Here is a 9,967-nt window from a genome sequence, read left to right as displayed (position 1 = left end):
TGAGGCCGTGTCCCACATACAGCAACTAGAAGGATGTGCAACTATGACATACAACTATCTACTGGGGCTTTGGGGGTAAAATAAATAAATAAAATCTTTAAAAAAAAAAAAAAAGAAAGAAAGATTCATAAAAATAATAGAGATTATGGTAAATTTCCTATGACTCATTTTGTGAATACCATTTTGGGGACCTCTTTATAGAGTAATAGTTAAGAGTCCACACTCTGTAGGCCAATTATTTAATATTTTTGAGTTTTATTTTCTCCTATAAAATAGAGATAAAACCTAGCTCCTAGGACTATTGTATGGATTAAATGACATAATTCCTGTAACAGACATATCACAATGCCTAGAAGATAGAAAGAGGTTAACTATTATAATTAGTTTTCTTATAATTATTATTTCTCTCAACCTCAATTTCCTCATCTGTACTATAAGTACAATAATATTTATTCGTGAGCATCCCAAGGGCTGTGTACACATATTCTGAGTGTATCCAGGAGACAGTGACTTGAAATTTCTGATTTCTTTTCACCAAGGAATTTGAAAGAGAAACCAGTAACATTTCACTGAAACACAAGAGAGGAAACTTGCAAACCCAAAGATAGAATTAAAATAAAAAATAAAAGTCAGGATATTCAGGCAGGAAATTGTAGTCTGACTAGAGAGAAGAGAAGCAGATAGTTGGAGGAAATGAGAACAAGTATTAAAATAGGGAATAAAGTGAGAAGAGGGAGTTTCATAAAGAAAAGGGAGCTGTGTCTGTAGTAGAAGATGGAAATCAACTTGATTCCCTTGGAAAAACTGGTGGGATTTTGACAGCAATTTTTTTTTGAATAGTTGGGAAAAAAAGATAAGAGAATGGCTTTTAAAGAAAACTCTGACTAGATTACCAAAAGTCCCACTGTCAAATATTATCTTCCAGGGCCGGCCCCGTGGCTTAGCGGTTAAGTGCGCGCGTTCTGCTGAGGGCGGCCAGGGTTCGGATCCCGGGTGCGCACCGATGCACCGCTCCTCCGGCCATGCTGAGGCCGCGTCCCATATACGGCAACTAGAAGGATGTGTAGCTATGACAGACAACTATCTACTGGGGCTTTGGGGAAAAAATAAATAAATAAAATCTCTAAAAAAAAAAAAAAAAAGTATTATCTTCCAAAGGAAAATAGAAATAAGACTGCAACTCTTTTCTCATAAATCTACAGCCTTTGAAAATCTTTCTACTGTTATATTTGAAACTTACTTTGGATCAATTTAAAATATATATCAACAGTTCATTCCACAGATGAATTCTCTCAACTAAAATATTTACCTTCTAATGATCATTATTAAATTGACTGGTAAATTGAATTTCCAGGTCCAGAGTATACTTTACACTGTTAGTTCTGAAATTTGAAGAAGCACCAACTTTTTCAAGTTCAAATTCTATTTCAGAAGAGCAAAACATAATTTTCTGTTATCTAAGAAAAATACTTTATCTGTACGTTTATTTTTATCCTTTATTTTTTCTATAAAGGGCTTCCAGTACATTGGGACATCAAAAAACTCGGAAAGGTCATTTAATAAATAAATCAAAATCATAGCATCTAGTTTTGCTTTGAAAATGACATAGAACAAAGCAACTAGGAGGAAATATTTTGCGTGAGAGAAAACCCATTCCTCTCAAAAAATAATTTAGCCCATACTTGTAATCTTATAAAACCATTGGTGTTAGTGTGTATATGTGACAATGGACACAGCATAAAATTTTTTTTAAATACCAGTGAATTTTTAAACATATCAAATCATATATCTGTAGCATATGTATGTATGTAGAAAATTCTTATGTGTATAAAGATGTTGGCTAATAATTATAAAGACATCCTTATTTATTATCACAATTATTAAATAATAAGTTGAAAGGACATATAGAATAGATCAGGGTACAAAAGTTTTTTGAAATAACTAATAAGTGTTTCCTGGAAAAATGCTTTCTCTTATTTTAGGATTTATTTCAAGTATTACCCTTCCTGTGGAATTTTCTCTGAGTCATACATTCAGATTTAACACTGTATTAAATTTGGGCTCTTAACAAATATTTCAGTTCTCCTATTCTAAGCACATTGTGCTTTCCCACATCCTCTGAAGATAAGTGTGGTCATATGACTTGTTTGGACCAATGAGACATAAGGGAAGTAAAATGTGTCACTTCCAGGTAGAAGCTTTCAGATTCAGTGTGTGATTTGTCATGGATGCCCTGGTCATGGTGATTATTAAAGCATGTGTCAAGATCGAGCCTTTGTTACCACAACCCCTGGGTGTCTGTAATAACTAGAGCAACCTGCTAGTCTGCATTCAACATACATGTTGAATACATACTCTCTCACATGTGAGAGAGAAATAAAATGCAGTCACGTTAGGTCACGTAGGTGATGGGGACTGTTTATTACCAAACATAGCTTAACTACTATAATTGCCCTTACCTTTAGTTATTTTGTATATTATAATTTTAGTTGATATATATGATCTAAATCTATGACATATTTGATCTAAATCTATTACTTTACATTATACATATATAACTTTTTTATTTATATACATTTTTTTTAGCTGGAAGCTCTTCATACTATGTTATCTAGTTATATTTCTGTTTCTTCATTACAGTGCAAATATTTTTAGGATGTGGCTTCTGCATTTTCTTTTAGGTATTACTTGGCACATAGTAAGAACTATAATGTATTTTCTGAATAATGACTAATAAAAAGTAAGTTACTCAATAAATGCTTACTTTATTGACTTTTATGTTCTGAAAAAAATTACAGAATTTGCATATTTTCTGAGCATTTAATGACAATCAGACAAACAAGTGTATCATTTCTACATAAAATAGTAAGCACTTGGGAAATAAAAGAATGTAAATTGATTAATTACTACTTAACTTTGATATTTATAGCCTGAAAATTAAATCCCCCCAACCACATATATAGATTCAATAGAAGACAATTCTAAATTTTATATTGTCAAAATAGTAGCACACGGAATATGTGGAACTAGAAACGAGAAATGGTATCAATAGAAATAAATTTAGTTTAGCTAACTGGATAAAAGTCAAGTCAATCTGGCATAAATTGAACTCACAGTCTATTTCAATATCAGTGAAGTATTTTCTCCATATTTTTGGAAAAGAACACTTGAATAGTTCTTAAAGGCAGGTAATATGTATTTCCATATAATGCATAATTTCCTCTTCTATTAATCAAGGTTTTTTTCATCACACTTAAAAAAATTATTCTCTACTCCTTAACCAAATCACCTCTATTTGCTTCCTAATGAAAAATTCTACAAATTCATGAAGCACTTCTCAATTGGATTCTTCAATTTGTCTTCATAACACACTGGAAAGTATCCAGGAAAGACAGCTGAGAAAAAAGACTAAAATTTATGTTAGACGATTTCATACAATTGAATTGAAATTTTGGAGTGTGATTATCTGTGCCTTGATCTTTGTTTACACTGAGTCCATTGTGGAATTGGATACTGGGAAGAGAAAGTCCTTTAGAAATGTTGGCTGATTTTATAAATGTATAGTGGTGACAGTAGTGGTTTCAACTTCTACCACCCTTTAGTGTTTCCATTTGCTGTTATTGAGAATTTTGGCTATGTTCATATAACCATACTTAGTTCTTTGCCCAACTCAGTAAAAAAATCAAATCATATCAGTGAAGTACAGGGACAAAAAAATGGAAGTTATTATTTGGGGCCACGTAGAGAAAGCCATGAGTTAAGGACCTGAATTTTTCGAATTTCAACTTTAATTTATAAAGAGACAGCTTTTGCTTTTTATATTTTCATGTTACCTCAATTCACCTGCCATACAGGGATAGTCTGCAAATAATTGTTGTGTTACATGTGATATTTTTAAATATTTTTAATATCTTCTTTGTCAGCCAGAAACAGCATTCCTGAGCTAGATAATTGAGGAGAGTTTAGTAAAAGGACTATATTCAAGGGTGTAGATGGGTGTAGAGAATAGAATGTGGATTGGTACAGTACTCCTGGGGCCGATGACAGGAGTGGATTTTCCCATCTTTGGGTCTGAAGAAGGAAGTGGAGGGGGGCCGTTATGGAGCCCTGCAAGAGCAAGATAGGGAAAGGGTCAGGGGTTAACAAGAATTATGGTAGAGGGACACATCCAACTGTGGGGACGCCACAGGAAGGAAGCCAGGGCAGTGGATTTTCTTACCTCATTCCCCTCCCTCCTTCTGATACCTGCCTGTGCTTCACATTGACCACACCCCGATGAAAGCCAGATAGCAAGAAGAGAACACTTTGACACAATCCATAAGCAACTAGTCACTTGGAGCATAGAATGGATTCCACCAGCAAGCAGAATATATCAAACACTCCCACTCCTTCCCTGCTGTAAACTCTGTCCTTTAAACAATGTAGCCAACAAGCCGTTCAGTACTTTTCCAATGTAAACTATGCCTTACCTAATTAATTAATTATCAATTGTTTATTGACAACTTTGAACAAAGCTAAAAACTTGTAAAAGAGATTATAACACTAGAGTTTCTTCCTTTAGGAATTCCATCACTTAGTAGGAAACAAATATATGTTCAAAATCCAAGATAATGCATATTGGTAATTGCTATGCTATTGATATGAATATAAATGAATAGAGGACAGGTAAATGAATTTTCCTAGAGAGGTCTGTAAATAATTCCTTTAAAATACTGGATTAGATTTGCCCATTAAAAAATAAAGCAAGAAATACTCCTACCTGGATGGGATGGTAAAGGTGGTGTCAAATTTCAGTCATATACAAGTCAACTATATGATGGGAAATAGGAATTTGAAAAGGCTACAATAAAGCAAAACAGGCCTTATTAACCATATATCAAATGCTCCAATAACATGATCATATGTTAACCTGAGAATCTGGCTTTTAGCAGGTTTTCTCGCTTAGTAGGTGCCCTAATTTCTTTCTCCCCTTCGCTCTCAGCTGGCATTGCTCCAGGCAGCATTATTTCCTTTCTGTAGTTATTTAGTTAGGGTCCACATATTGGTGATCAGAAAGCCAATACCCAGAAGTAACAATTTAAAACTCAAGGATCGGGTCCTGTTAAATAGCTCTGCCCACCTGATCCCTTCAATACAAACTTATTTTGATGACCAGTAAAATGAAGAATGCTTTTATTCCTATTTTCTTAATGGAATGGGTTGTTATTTGTCAGATTTTCCATTCATTTTTTGCTGCATATGCGCCTATATCTGTGGTAGGGGCTCAAATAATTTTAAGAGTCCTCTAACAAATATGACCACTTCTAGTGAGAACTATTACGAATCAATAACACCTAACAAAAATTTCACCCAGAAATATCCTACTAGACTGAGACTGCCTTGTTCTCCTTTGGCTAGGCTCCTTTTGGGAGTCAATAGGCTGTATTGGAAGGTGAGAGAGTTTTGGAGCTATACATATGTGTACTTGAATCCTTTTCATCTCTTACCTGCTGTCTAAAATTGTAGCAACTCTCTACATTTTGAGGATCTAATTTTACTTCTTGTATTTTTCTGCAGGATACCACAGTTCCTTTGAAAGGATAGTACATTCATACATATACTGGAATAAACAGCAAACTTCCCAAATTTCAGAGTCTTTATCTAAAACTAGGGTATAATGCCTATTTCAGATTTACCATGAGGTTGAATAAACTTGTAGATGTGGGGAAGAGAAAGCTTCATGTGTGAGGAGTACAATAAAAGCCCCCATCTTCACTAATTAGGTGGTATAACTATTGGCGGTTTACTCTTGGGTAAAACAAGAAAATAATAGTGACCATCAAATTAATTCATGGTCAACTTTTAATGAGTCGATGCAGTTTAAACATGCGCTGCAGTATCAGGGTAATAGTAAGCATTCAATATAATTACCTCTTTAAATAAAGGCTTGGTAAATGGTGGTTTCCTGCTTTTGCAAACTCTTGAGTCCCCTGTAGCAGTTTTATAGCAGCGTGTTAAATTAGGGTACTTGAAGAGAAGGGAGGTTGTTGCCCACTCCTCTTCCTGTTCCTCCCCTTCGATTCCTTTGTGGTTCCCCACACCCTGCCCCCCTTCACTGTCCTTTTTTCCCTCAGGGAATTGTTTTGTCTAGCAAGGAGCTATAAAGGATGTGTAGCAAAGGAAGACTTAAAAGTGCCTTTTGGTGACAGAGCATACATGCCGGGGGGAGGCAAGCTGCCACGAAGATCTCAGTCAGCTGCCATGGGAAACTCATACCTGCATAATCAAGCTAGATGAAAGTCAAGAGCTTCCTTCCGTGATGCACTGGGGGGCTGGGGCTGTGGGGAAGCCCGCATTCAATCCCAGCTGGAGGAGAGGAACACCCGGGGAGGCCAGGGCGTTATTAATGCTAATTGTGATTGACAGCCATGGAAGAGCTCAGTGGTATCTGAGGGACAAGTGAAATGACCAGACCTGGAGCCTGCAAACGGTGGCTGAGAGAAAGCCCGTGTGATCAAGGATGCAGTTGAAATAAAGGGGAAAAAAAAAAAAAAAACTGGTAATAAGGCTAATAGCCGTAATCTCCTGGTGCTAGATATGGGCATGGAGGTCACAGAAAGCTGACTTAGCAGGTTTTCTTGCTGAGTAACTTGCGGACCAGGATGCATGTGTTTGAACACGCTGCTCACACTCCAGCATGATTTCTCTGGGCTTATTTTTTACTCTTTTATGTGTTACATAAACTTATACCTTTTTAGGATTCTCTCTATTCCTCAAGAGAATGCGTAAGGAGGTAGAAGAAAAGCCCAGGAGATTGTTTAAAAGGAAAAAGGGTAAGAGATCAAAAGTGTGAGTTAGAGTGAAAAACGGAGCAAAACAACATAAAAAAGAAAATGTGTGTCTTTGTTTTGGACAAAAGAAAAAACAAAGAGTTTTCATTTCTTTTAATGAGTAATAATATAAATGAATTTATTCATAAGGCTAAAATAGGAATATAATTTTGATAACTGTTTCCTTGCCAGGAATAAATAAATTTATCTTTTTTTTCCCTTCTGAGAAAGAACTTCGATGATTGTTCAAGGGATTTGGGGCTGATGGAGGAAAAAGGTGTGACCATGGTACGCGGTAACACCTAACAAGCTTTGCTGGGCAGCACTTACACAGGGTTGCGTGAGAGGGGACATCCCCCAGGGGACCACCATCCAGAGGAGAGAAGGGTAAGGGAGCTCTAGAAGAAGAGGGAGACCCAAAAGGGGCTCACGTGTCTGGGGGATGTTGCTCAGCAGAAGGCAGGGAGTCTCTGAGTCCGAGAACTCTGAAGCTTAGGAGTTTTATAACCACAGGGCTCTCTCTTATCAATGGCCAGCAGATGTGAGCGGAGGTTTCACAGGCTATGCAAAGGAGGCAGGCTCTAAATGTCTTAAAATCTACTTGTTGGGTTATTTTTAAAATAATTGTATGTGTAAAAATTTGAGCTTGGCGCCAGCAGGCTTTTGGACTAATGAGTCTCAGGCTGAGGTGAAGAAATAAACATCTAGGGCTCAATCCCTGAAGGCCACCTTTGGCTCTTTTATATGATATAGTCCCCCCATCTAGTTCACCTATTACTCTTACCATAGCTACTGAGGGTGTGGCCGGAATGGGCCCCACAGGTTACTCCCAGCCTCTACTCTGTCTTGGAGCTGGAAACCATGCATACGCAGGCCTTGAGGAGCAAGAGCTGAGTGAGGAGCTCAACTACAAAGTCAAGATTCTGTGTGTCCCTCTAGCCCATTCTGCCTTACTGTGACCGCCAAGAGCTGATAGAAAGGCACAATGAGGATGAGAGAGTGTTTGGGTAAAATGAATACAGACGGTCCCTGACTTAAAATTGTTCCACTTAACGATGTTTTGACTTTACAATGGTGTGAGAGAGATATGTATTTAGTAGAAACCATACTTCACATTTTGAATTTTCATCTTTTCCCAGACTACCAGTATGCAGTAAGATACTCTCTTCTGATGCTGGGCAGGGGCAGCAAGCCGCAGCAGCTCTCGCTCAGCCACGCCATCACGAGAGTGAGCAATGGATATACTTGCAACCATTCTGTACCCATCCAACCATTCAGTTTGTCACTCTCAGTACCGTATTCAATAAATTACATGAGATATTCAACACTTTATTATGAAATAAGCTTTGTGTTAGATGATTTTGCCCAACTGCAGGCAAATATAATTGTTCTCAGCACATTTAAGGTAGGCTAGGCCAAGCTATGATGTTTTCAGTAGGTTAGGTATTATCGGGAGAGAGGGAGAATCTCCCTCTGCCCTTTTCCTTAAGGATCTTATAGCTGGCTAAATAATTAACAAGACAGGTTAGCAGGAGAAAATAGTACCAAGTTTAATAACATGTATACATGGGAGAAAGCAGGGACACTGTGTTTCTCAACACAATAGCAGAAATTCTCATCTTAAATACCATATTCAGCCAATGACAAGGAAGATGTTGGGGGTGGGGGGAGTCAGTTACAGGAGATTACCACTAAAGCACAGTAAACAAGAGTAAGGTTATTATGCAGATTTAAGGTCTCACCTTCCACATTGATAAGTCTCTAGAAATGAGGCCATCCCCCCTCTTCCCAAAACAGAGAGGGAGATGCCTTTACAAATGGAGATTTCCCTTATAAATGTAAATGTTTGTCGGGCAACTCTTCGCAGGACCATCCAGAGAATGTGGCCAGAGAGACAGAACTTCTGATAAAATGGGCTTGTTGGTGCCTTTCCTATTGTAACTTCTATTTTACATTATATTACAGCCATCAGCTAGAAGATCTGTTCCAGGAAGGAGTTACTATTTTAGGCAGTTAGTGGGGGAGGTCAAATGTCCATCAGAGAAAACAATCAAGGTAAAGAGATATATTTCAGGGTGGCCAAATCTTGATCTCCCACAGTATATTAAATGCATTTTCTACTTACGATATTTTCAACTTGCAATGCGTTTATCAGGACATGACCCCATCATTAGGTTGAGGAAGATCTGTACATATATGCGAACACCCTAGGAATCCAGAACCTCCCTTGTCCTTCTAAAAGAAGTAGGTTGGCCTTAGGGGGAAACTGAGCATCCCATTTCAATTCAGTAGAACTGAATATTTGCATGTAATATGGATGCCATTTGTATTCAAGGCACTCTGCTAGGAAGCAAAGACGAGTAAAGGAACCACTGCTCTCAAGATTCCTGTAAACTTATATGGGGAATAAGAGCTATACATAATGGCCGTACTAAAATAGATAGAATCAGGTATGTGAAATAGGACTGCTGTCCACAGAATTTTGCTGGGTTCAAAGAGGGTACAACTACATCTGATAAACACAAGCTTCTCAGAGGAGGGGCACCTGAAAGATGTTTTGCAGGATGGGTAAAGTGTTTGAGGGTGAATATAGGTGAAGACAAGGGGTTCCAGGTGGGAGTACCTGCATCAGCAGAGATATGGAGGTATGCAGGTGACCTCAGAACAACAGGTAATACAGTCTGGTTGAATTTTAGGGCAGTAGTGAGCTGTGTTTTCATTTTTCTACTGCAAGGAAGGAACTGCTAGAAATTGCTTCCTAGAGTTAGGGTCTAATTTTGTTCCAAGTCAACATTGTAACTTCTCAGTCAACTTTGTAAAGTCTTTAATCCTATTATTAAATGTACATATATATGTGTACATCTTAATAATGAGTGTCCAAGGCATGCTATTTACTCTACAGAGAATGTGTGATACTGTGTCTTCTTTCCAATAGCGTAGTGTGTTAACTTAATTACATGCTTTGTACACACGACATAAAATTATTCAAGAACATGCTGAATACTGTTTTCAGAATTCTGTTTAGTTCATGGTTTTAATACAGTAATGAACAAGTCCAGACTTCCCTCTGTGCTATGGTTATAGGTTTAAATGAGAACCATTTATTCAAGCATTTCCCATGCATTCACCCTGCAAAAAATATTCCTGGAAGATCCACA

The 9,967-nt window shown here is 37.4% G+C and overlaps 1 long non-coding RNA gene across 1 annotated transcript; it reads right to left on the bottom strand.

Moving 5' to 3' along the window:
- Window positions 1–3,013: 3,013 nt before the first annotated feature.
- Window positions 3,014–6,054, bottom strand: LOC131409297 (uncharacterized). Its single transcript, XR_009220896.1, has 3 exons — window positions 5,911–6,054; window positions 4,760–4,840; window positions 3,014–4,107 (listed from the first exon to the last, which is right to left on the bottom strand). It is a non-coding gene; the product is annotated as an uncharacterized LOC131409297 (long non-coding RNA).
- Window positions 6,055–9,967: the final 3,913 nt, after the last annotated feature.

The sequence above is a fragment of the Diceros bicornis genome, chromosome 8 (assembly GCF_020826845.1).
Source record: "Diceros bicornis minor isolate mBicDic1 chromosome 8, mDicBic1.mat.cur, whole genome shotgun sequence".
Taxonomy (NCBI): Eukaryota; Metazoa; Chordata; class Mammalia; order Perissodactyla; family Rhinocerotidae; genus Diceros; species Diceros bicornis.
This window is presented reverse-complemented; position numbering and strand designations above follow the sequence as displayed.